The following is an 11,020-nucleotide window of genomic DNA, read 5'->3' on the forward strand; positions in this document are numbered from 1 at the left end:
CCCACAGCGCGTCTCGGTGGGCAGGGGCAGACGTTCCTGTTTGCAGGGACGTGTCTCCACGTGGCCGCCCTGCTGGCAGGGAAGCCTCGGAGGGGCTGGGGGCCCCGCGGGTGCCTGGAGCCTCTTTCCAGCCCTGCTGGCCTCCTCCTGCTCCCCCAAAGCCTTCTGCACCCCCAGGCCCCTGCTGCTGCTGCATCACAGCTGGATTTCCCTGCACAGCCGAGCACGCGACAGCAGCACCATGTCTCACCCTAATCCCGTTTCAACACCCAACTCGGATTTTTCACTGGAGCTTGCACTTAGATGTCCGGTTATGTGCATCTGTGTGATGGTTTGGCTGTGGTTTTCTTCAGGCCTCTCTGTCTTTTTCTCTGTTGCCTGGAGCAAAGGCAGCAGCAGGAAGGCAGCTGGGTTTTCCCAGCCCAGCGAGGGCTGCGAGGACGCGGCCGTGGATGCAGCGGAGGGACCCTGTGCTCGGGGAGCTGCACAGCCCCGCTCGTACGCAGGTTTGGGGTGGTTTCAAGAGCCTTGTTAACTCTGCACTCCGTGTTAGCGATCGCAGTGATGATCTCGTTTGAGATGATGGAAGTGGGTGTGAGAGCCACGTTCCCTGAGGTCGGCTCTTCAGGAGTTCTGCGCATGTCCTCACTCCTCGCCTCTGGACAGGTTGCAGCTCTGTCTTCCCTCCTGCAGGTCCGTGCGGCTTACAGGCATGGTTGGGCAGCCACACCGACAGCAAGAGTTTGGTAACCAGCACAGTGGGGGTGTTCTGTAGGCTGCAGAGCTGGGAGCAAAGCGGGGGGAAAGTACTGGAAAGCCGTTCCCAAAGCTCAGTGGGCGCTGAGAGCGCAGCCCCGGGCCCAGCAGACACAGCCCAGGCAGCGTCCAGTTCTGGAACACAGAAAGTCAAATAGTACTTAGTAAATACCTGCAATTGCAACACCAGCAAACCATACCAATAAACATCATCTGCTTACATTTAGCAAGTATCAGAAAATATGGTAAGACTGGAAAATATGGCGATATTGAACTGTCAAAGTTACCTTTTGATATTTTTTATAAACATGTATAAATGTAGGCAAAATTGTTTCTTGACATTTTAATATAGTATTTGATCAGGTCAGCTATTTGGCGAAAACAAATTTTGTCAACACTAAAGATATAGGACAGCTACAATTAGACAGTATTTTCAGGTGCTGAACTTTCCTACTGAGTATTGAACACTGGAAAGAAGATATTAAAACTGATCTGGAACAGTTTTTTTAAAAGCCAGATGAAGAAATCAGAGAACAGTAATGTAATAAGAGGTGAAAGTCTGGCATATTGCCTTTCTCTGAATGGAAGGCAGCAACAACAACCACAATTTAAAATTTGTGGAGGTGACCTCTTGCGGCTGTTGGCAAAAACCACTTACTGGTGCCTTTGAGCTTTTCTCCTTCTGCTTTTCTTTATTCTGTACCCACGTTTCCTTTCCTGATCAGTTCTACAGGAGTTGAGCTCCAGCCCAGGCTGCTGCTCCAGGAGCTGCAGCTCCTGCCTCACTCTGCATGGAGCTGATGCCCGTTGGTTCACTGGAAGGTACAGAACTTCTGAATTCTGCCAGATGTTTTTTCCACATGGATAAAAACAAACATCCATGTACCCTTTTGCTTTGCTGTACAGCAGCAGTTACATGCTTCTGCACTCAAACATGGAAATAACTGAATATCTAACCCTAGGACTGCATTTCAAAGGCCATTACTGTAAGTCAGTGTTATTCACCAGATCCTGCTGACGGCACAGGCTCTCGGTTTACCTGTGGTCCGTGTTAGAGCTTGTCTATGTTTTAGCTGTTCTTGAACTGGAGGGTCTACAGGTACCAGTAACAACCAGTGAACGGTTTTTCTAATGGCCCCTAGGGGTCTACTTTGGCCCTGGTTTTACCAGGACAAGTAAGGTGCAACCCTTGTCCAAGTCTGGCTGTCGGTAACAAAACCCAAGTGGCCTTGGGGAGTGGTGGTACCCCCTGCCCTGCCTGCCCTGCCTGCCCCTTCCTCCCATCACTTTGCCGTTTTGCAAACTGCCCTCCTTCACATTCCTCCCTGAAGGGTTGAACTTGGGGAATGAAGGGCCTCGAGAATACCAGTCATCAAAACAGAAACTAAATTATTCAGTTTAGTGCTGCCGCATAATGAATCCTGGATTTTCAGCGGTCCTGATGCCAGCACTCTATTTTATTTTGGGAATATCTGATAACACAGTTATTACGAGAAAGTGATAGGGGTTCCAACTAAGTATCAGAAGTCTCTTTTTTTCGAACTCTCTTCTGAGGGGTTTGCAGCTGATTTGGGTCGGAGCACCCTGAGCAACACCTCTGCAGCCAGACCCTTTCATTCTCCCCGCAGCCTTTGTTCCCGTTCTCGTTATCCCGCAGCTGTCCCTTTCCCGGCTCTGCCCGCTCCGTCCCCGGAGCTGCTGCGTGGGTCGCGGTCCCTCCTGACCGGGATGCTCTCGGCTGCTCCCTGCCCTGCCCTGGGCTCACACCCAGCGCCTTGAGCGTTTTCCCGGCCACGTCTCAGGGCACCCATGGGTTCTCTGTAACTCAGTGCAACTCCAACATGCATCTGACAATTAAGGTAAAATTGGACAGCTCCCATTGAGAATTAGGAAGGAAGTGATGCTGAGGAATAAACAAAGAGATACATCAGTACCTGAAATAAAAAAGCTTAATCAAAACCTAATCATGTAGTACGAAGAAATACCAGCTCAGCTCTTACTGGAAACAAATACACTGGCGATCATTACTGAGGCCATTTCTAATTTAATGTGCAGTTGCTGAAGCAACAGCTTCAGTTGAAGCTGCAGAAGCCGAAGCAATGAGTCCTGCTCGGAAGCGGCACTGCTGCAGGGACCTTCCTGTCCCCATGTCCCTTATTGAAATTCCAAATACAAACAGACTCATCTGGTTTGTATCTGAGTATTATAAAACAAATATGGTAGGGTAGGCATGATGACTGAAGAAAAAACATGAAAACATTATAAATCTGCCCTGTGATGTTGCAAAGCCAAGTGAGCCCATGGCTCAGGCGAGGCGTGTACGTGGCCAGGGGAAAGATGCTCTGGAGGAGTCGGCCGTGGCGCAGGGCGATGGGAAGTCCTGGCCGAACCAGACAAGGTTCCACTTGCCCTCAGGAAACCGAGTCCCAGTTCCAGACCAGCTGTTACCAGCTGCGTCGGTCCCTGCACTGTGATGGGACTGCGAATGGCTCATCCCCAGCAGAACCCCCGATTTTCAGTGGAACACACCAGGATCGGGTCTCTCATTACATCTGATTTATCTGAGCTTCCATACCTTATGTCCCTGATTTTATCTCCTGTTTCATACCAAACTGGTCACTTTTCTGCTGCGGGCACATCGTTCCCTCCCTGCTTGCCCCACACCAGTGCTATTCCTTCCCTTAATGAATGGTTATTGAGCTTTTAGGGCATTAACTTTTGGCTTTTAAAATTGGAGCCTCGGGAGCTTACTTCAGGAGCCTAATGTAAAAATGTACTGGGAAAAAAACCAGTCACTGGCATATATAATCTTTTTCGTAATCTCTAGAATTTATCTAAAATAACCCACTGTTAAGGAAAAACCACCTCCATTAATGTTCAAACATAAGTATGTTTGTTGCTGTACAAACCTTTTAAAGCTATTAATGATTGATTCTAATGCCTTGTATTTAATGGAGGGGCAAGATCAGCACTGGCTTAAAACCATAACGAACTTGTGTGTAGAAAAGCAGAAAGTCCCCTGTGAGTTTCTATTTGTCACTCCGATTTCTAATACAAGTAAAATCAAGAGCAAAAATGGGGCAGGTAGAAAAGCTGTACTCCCAGAGCTGCAGAGATCTCTCAGATAAGGATCAATACGAAAACATATTGCTATTTAATCTGGGATTTCTGAAGAGAAACGTGTCCTTCATGTGCAGGACCAGCACCATCATGCAGAGGTTGCTGGGAAGTGCTGGTGTTGCAGCTGCAGTGGATCCCATGCAATGGATCCCATGGAATCCCATGGAATCAACTGTCACCTGGCCAAAACTGTTTCTTAAAGGTTCCTTTAGAGTTCCTTAAAGATTCTTTTTGTAAAGCACTGAGATAGCCGGTGTGATATTCAGCCGAACCACCTAAACCTAGCCCATTCCTGGAACTGTACCAGCACAGAATTTGCCGCTGAGCGTGTAACAGCAAAAAGATAAATCACGTTGCTGCGGAGCCCTGACCCGAATGTCTGGAGCAGCCTCCTGTGCAGCCTCCTGGAGCTGTTCAGCTCATTCTTCAAATAATTAAACATAACTCGTTTTTAAGACATACCTTGTTAAATGGTTTTCAGTTTTTCCTACAGTGTCTCTGGTATTTTTTCCATATTGATAGTTATTTTACTGCAATCTACCTTTTTTTTTTTTCCTTTCTGTGCCCCTGACCTTTAAGAAATGCCATAACCACACATAATAGTAAACCGTAAAAATCCTGATTTGACACAGTTGTAAACATTAAGAAAAAGGAAGGAGGTCTGTCCCCACGACTCTGCATGGTTTTGCAGGAAGCAAGGGAGATGTGACTGTGAGCAGTAAATACAAAGCGCCCTTTTATGTGTGATCCTATTGCTACTATATGAGCACAGAGAGCACGATTTGCTGAATTCCCAGTGTCTGGAAGAGCAAACCCCAGTGAGAGATGTCCTGTGATCATTCCCTTCCTCTGAGAGAGCTGGGTGTTGCTACTGCCCGGGTTTCTCCTTATCTCTACATGAGGAGAGACAAGGGGACCAAGAGGGAAAAAATTCCTTCAGCCTGAGTCACTGCAAAAGAAAAAACTACAGTAGGAGACAGAGGGACTAAACCAGCGATGTTTGTAGTAGATTTATGCAGCCCTGGTGCAAAGACTCGGAATCGGGTAGCGACTTGTCCTACCAAAGCCACGTCTTACCTGAGCCACGGCCAGGCACGGCCCTGCCCAGCCCTTACCCTGCACCCGGGATTTTCCTTGGCAGATTGCTGCCCTCCTGCCGAACAGCCCCGCTGCAAAATACAGATCGAGATTTTTTCCCCCTGTGCTGGCTGGAAAACTGATGGGACAGGTTGTATGGGAATTAAGCTCTAACTGAGCAAAAAAACTGGGCACGGGCAGGAGGAACAGGGAGCAACACCGCCTCTGCGGCAGCAACCCCAGGGAACAGCTTCCTAAAAAAGCCAGAAGGTGTAAATTCACTGCTGCGAGCCCTGGCAGGCTGCCTGTGGGGACGGCCGAGCCCCTGTCCCTGCCTGTGCCCTGCCCGCGTCTCCCTGGGGTTCAGCATCACCTCCTTGGCCCGTCCCAGCGCAGGGCGCTGCTCTGGCCAGCCAGGATCTGTTCGGGTGTAGGAGGAATGCAAAGCCTGTGCCTTCTTTCTCCAGCATGTTAAAAACTGCACCTGGAGACCCATGGGGCTCGTGTTTGCTGGTGGCAGGATCCCCCTGGCCCCCTCCGGGCATGACCCCAGAGCAGAGCTCCGTTCCCAGCCCGTCTGTGTCCCTGGGCTCACCCGTGCTGTGTGATGCAGCATCCGTGCACCCCCAGCTCAGAGCAAAGCCCCCGCCAGCCCTTTTGCAGGGATGGGGTGTGCTGACCATCCCAGGGATGCTGGCAGGTCCCCCAGCCCCGTCCCCAGGTACCACAGCCACCCAGTGTCCCTGCTCGCCGGGTTGCCCGTGGCTGCCAGCGCTGGCTGCCGAGGGGAGGGCAGAGCCGCAGACAAGATGGTTTGTGGCTCCATCCGGTTTTGGCAGACAAATTAAATAGATGCTAAGTGATGAGGAGCTCTCGAGGAAAGGAGAGCCGGACTTTCATCTCCTGCTGTGTTTGCGCCTTGCCCAGCAGGAAGGCACCTTCGACGCTGTCTTAATGGCAATAAAAACCTCCCCAGTACTGGTGCTAATGAGGCTACATCCGTCTGGCGCAGGCAGCACCGCAGGAACCCTGCCAAACCCCCCCGGTCCCGGCTGCAGCAGAGCAAACAGCAGCCAGGGCAAAGGTTCAGTACTTCTGAGATGTAATGAGAGAAGAGGGATCATCCTGCCAAGCTCACTGGCCAAGTAATGAGATTTAATCTCTGAAGCCACAATTTTGTCGTTAAGTGAGCAGGTGTCGGGCAGCCACTGTGGAGCGAGGGCAGTTTGTGGGTCCTGCAGCACCCACAGTCCCGTCCCCCTTTGCCCAGTGGCTGCCACGGTCTCACTGGGGTACGGCAAGGGGAGGAGGGTCACACGCAAATGCCCCGGGTGACAGGACACCCCTGCAGACACGTCTGGCAGCAGTGGCCTTCGGCTGCACGAGGAACTCCCCAAGCACTTTGCAGGAGAATGTTCGACTGCCGAGTGTCCCTCGTGGAGCCCCATCAGCCCTGAGCAGCTCACGGTCCCCAGTCTCTCTGGGCAGAAGTCAGTCATTGCTTACAGGGTGCAGCCCGATAGCTCTCAGTGTGCTCCCCAAAATACTGCCCTGCTGCAGCCACTGCACCCCGGGAGGGCGAGGGGGAACAAACCCATCCTTTTGTGGATGCTGCAAGGACGAGAAGCCGTGCTGTTGCTGGGGGAGCTGCTTCCTGTCTAAGTTATCTGGGTGAGTTATTTTAATGCCCCAACTTTTTCCCCTCCCTGCATGAAGGTAAGGCTTGGCAGGGCTGCGGACAGCTTGCGTCACCCCTCACGCCACTGCCCCACAGCCTGGGGATGCCAGAGCAGAGGTACCAACCCCGGGGATGCAGGAACAGAGGTACCAACACTGGGGATGCCAGAGCAGAGGTACCAACCCCGGGGATGCAGGAATAGACGTACCAACACTGGGGATGCCAGAGCAGAGGTACCAACCCCGGGGATGCAGGAACAGACGTACCAACGCTGGGGATGCCAGACCAGAGGTACCAACCCCGGGGATGCAGGAATAGACGTACCAACGCTGGGGATGCCAGAGCAGAGGTACCAACCCCGGGGATGCAGGAACAGACGTACCAACGCTGGGGATGCCAGAGCAGAGGTACCAACCCCGGGGATGCAGGAACAGAGGTACCAACACTGGGGATGCCAGAGCAGAGGTACCAACCCCGGGGATGCAGGAATAGACGTACCAACGCTGGGGATGCCAGAGCAGAGGTACCAACCCCGGGGATGCAGGAACAGACGTACCAACGCTGGGGATGCCAGACCAGAGGTACCAACCCCGGGGATGCAGGAATAGACGTACCAACGCTGGGGATGCCAGAGCAGAGGTACCAACCCCGGGGATGCAGGAACAGACGTACCAACGCTGGGGATGCCAGAGCAGAGGTACCAACCCCGGGGATGCAGGAACAGACGTACCAACGCTGGGGATGCCAGACCAGAGGTACCAACCCCGGGGATGCAGGAACAGACGTACCAACACTGGGGATGCCAGAGCAGAGGTACCAACCCCGGGATGCAGGAACAGACGTACCAACACTGGGGATGCCAGAGCAGAGGTACCAACCCTGGGGATGCAGGAACAGACGTACCAACGCTAGGGATGCCAGAGCAGAGGTACCAACCCCGGGGATGCAGGAACAGACGTACCAATGCTGGGGATGCCAGAGCAGAGGTACCAACCCCGGGGATGCAGGAACAGACGTACCAACGCTGGGGATGCCAGAGCAGAGGTACCAACCCCGGGGATGCAGGAACAGACGTACCAATGCTGGGGATGCCAGAGCAGAGGTACCAACCCCGGGGGTGCAGGAACAGACGTACCAACGCTGGGGATGCCAGAGCAGAGGTACCAACCCCGGGGATGCAGGAACAGATGTACCAACGCTGGGGATGCCAGAGCAGAGGTACCAACCCCGGGGATGCAGGAACAGACGTACCAACGCTGGGGATGCCAGAGCAGAGGTACCAACCCCGGGGATGCAGGAACAGACGTACCAACGCTGGGGATGCCAGAGCAGAGGTACCAACCCTGGGGATGCAGGGGCAGAGGTACCAGCCCCCGTCCCTGCTCCCTTCACTCCCTGCTGTGATGCAGAAATACCATCTGTAGCCCCAGCCAAAGGGGTTCGTGTATCAGTGACACAAATACCAAATGACCCAATTTTGAAAACAAGAGTTTCTCTTTCATGAGAAAATAGTGTGTCTGGTAAACAGTGATAAGGGAGGAGAAAGAAAAAAGGCCAAATACGGAGACTTCCTTCTCATCTCCCAGGAAACGTGTAGAAACCATAGAACCTGCTTTGTACAGCTCTCTCACAGGCAGCAGCTCACTGCTGAGCCCTGTGCCATCGGGGACACACGGGAGCAGGCAGCAGCCCCAGGTCACACCTCACACCGCTCACGGACTGGGAAACCTCCGTTTTATTTCCAGACGCGATTTGCATTCAGTGGCTGCTTGACCCAGATGCGCACGCAAGAGAGGCACGGCCACCCTCCCCCTGCAGAGAACCACAGAATCGTGTCATCGGTTTGGGTAGAAAAGACCTTTAAGCTGCACATGGATCTTTCCCAGCTCTTCCCAGAGCTCTGTCCCGAATCCACACATTTAAACTTCACCTCCTTTCTGTGCGTTTCTCTAGTGGATAAAAACGGATTTAAAAAATTTTTTTTCTTAGGACTGATTAATATTAAAGTGCATCTCCTTAGGCGTTGTTTAAAAAAAGGCAGAGCCTTTGAAGGGGCTGAACACTGAACGGCACCAAACCACACGATTTAATTTATATTATCTTGTTTAAATTAATGCTGGGTTTTAAAAGGCTGTTTAAAATCAGGACAAAGAAATCACTGGCAGTGTTAACTGTGCCACTTAGACTAAATAGGCTTTTGCAGAGAAATGTAAAAATAAATATGCTGTTCTTCTAGCGGCCTCACTGATCATTTCATAATGAAAGCAGGCAGGCAGATAGATTTCCTTTCAGTGAAAACACACAGAAAAAATGACAGGCTCATGGTTATTTACTTTAGGTTTTGAAATGAAATTACGGCAATTATTTTGCTCTTCAGAACACGAAGTGCAGAATTAATAGAATTCACAGAAGATGAATATTCAATTATCCGGGTTTAGGGTTTTTTTCGGCTGTTGCTGAAGCAATAAACAAACATTCCGTCAGAGCTGGCTGCCGCGGGGCTGCGTGCTCTGCGAGCAGCCCCAGCGACCCGCACGCTCAGGGTGGGCTCAGTTATTTTGTTGTTCAACACTGCCCCGTGTGATGCTTCTGCTCGCAGCCACCGGCTGGAGGGAGCCGCAGCCAAGCGCCTCCCGCCAGAGCGCTCCTTTCTCTCACACGCGTGTTCGTGTTCCACAGGCTGAGGCTTAGAATCACAGAATCATTTTGGTTGCAAGAGACCCTCCAGATTGAGTCCAGCTGTTACCCAAACCCCAGCATTACCCCATGTCCTGAGAACCTCATGTCCGTCTGTCCAGCCCCTCCAGGGATGGTGACTCCAGCACTGCCCTGGGCAGCCTGTTCCAATGCCCCACAGCCCTTTGGGGAAGAAATTGTTCCCCAGATCCAACCTCAACCTCCCCTGGCGCAACTTGAGGCCGTTTCCTCTGCTCCTGGCGCTTGTTCCTGGGGAGCAGAGCCCGACCCCCCCTGGCTCCAAGCTCCTTTCAGGCAGGTCAGAGATCAGAAGGTCTCCCCCCAGCTCCTGTTCTCCAGCCGAACCCCCAGCTCCCTCAGCCGCTCCCGTCACACTTGTGCTCCAGCCCCTCGCCAGCTCCGTTGCCCCGCTTCAAAAATCACGGCTTAAACAGCAGAAAGAATTACAATTACAAACTACTTCTCAAAGCCAACCCACGCTGGTGGCTTTGCCTCGGGTTCCCACACGCCAACGTGCAGTGGGGACAGCTGCCCGACCTCACACACGAGGACCAGATCAGCATCCCTGGTGCTGGTGCTCTTAGCAGCTGAAGAGCCCCATGCCTGGCTTTGGCCGTCATCTGGATTTAATGCTGGATGGTGCTGCCCATGGGGTCCTGTGCTTGACCTTGACCCTGCACAGGGTCGGTGGCTTCGCCCCAGACGCTGGCACGGGAGCAGCGAGCCCTGTCCTGCCCCACAGGGTGCCCCGGCTGCAGCACCTCCCTTTAGGGAGCATTAGGGGCAAGGCTTATTTTTCCAGCTCACAACCAGACATTAGAAAACACACAGGTGAAGATCTTTGAAAGCATTTTTTCTGCTCACGATGGAAAGGTCATTTTTAGCTTGTTTTTCAAAGCAACAAACTGTACAGGAAAAGAAGAACTTTGAAACAGTGAAATGCATCGAAACAGGCTTATTCCACTGCTTGCAAGAAAGCAGGTCCTTCTGCAGCGGTGGCCTCGAGCAGCCTGCCTGCGTTTGGCCCCTCGGGCCACAGGGGCCTTCAACACATCTGCACGTGCCCAGATGTTGCACAAAGCAAGTGCGGAGCCAGGCAGATCTGTAGGCTGCGGCTGCTGAGCCTGCTTGGCACCAGAGCCAGGAAAACCCCTTTCCTGCAGAAACCAAACCTCTGGAAGCATGTTTCCATCCCGAAGCTCTGCCTGGGGGCGTTAGACAGTGCAGACCCCTGGGGCGCTGTCCCCTCGCCCCACCATGTCCCTCCTCGCCGGGCCCCGTGTCCCATCGCTCCCGCATGAGCTGAGTGTTTCTGCAGGGGGGTTCCATCTCCCCGAGGAGACCAGGCAAACCCCCACTGCCACCTCCAGCTTGGAGTCCCACGCAGCACCAGCCGCAGTGCCCTCCAAACCAGCCGCCCAGAGCTCTGCTGGCACCACCCCAGCCACCCCCAGTCCCGCGGGAACCTGCTCGGGGACTGCTTCCGCCAGTTCCCCGGTTCGAAGCATTACGGAAGATTTCCTTCTCTTTTATAGGGTAACTCTTTGAAGTTCATGCAGCTTTACATAAGGAGGTATCAGAACAGCACAAGCTAACATGTTTACAGCTTCACGTTTAAATTTGAAAATGTGTTTTCTACACTGACGGCTGTATATTTCAGACCTTTCCAAAGTGCTTGTTTTTCTTTGTATA

This window comes from Caloenas nicobarica, chromosome 8 (assembly GCF_036013445.1).
Source record: "Caloenas nicobarica isolate bCalNic1 chromosome 8, bCalNic1.hap1, whole genome shotgun sequence".
NCBI lineage: Eukaryota > Metazoa > Chordata > Aves > Columbiformes > Columbidae > Caloenas > Caloenas nicobarica.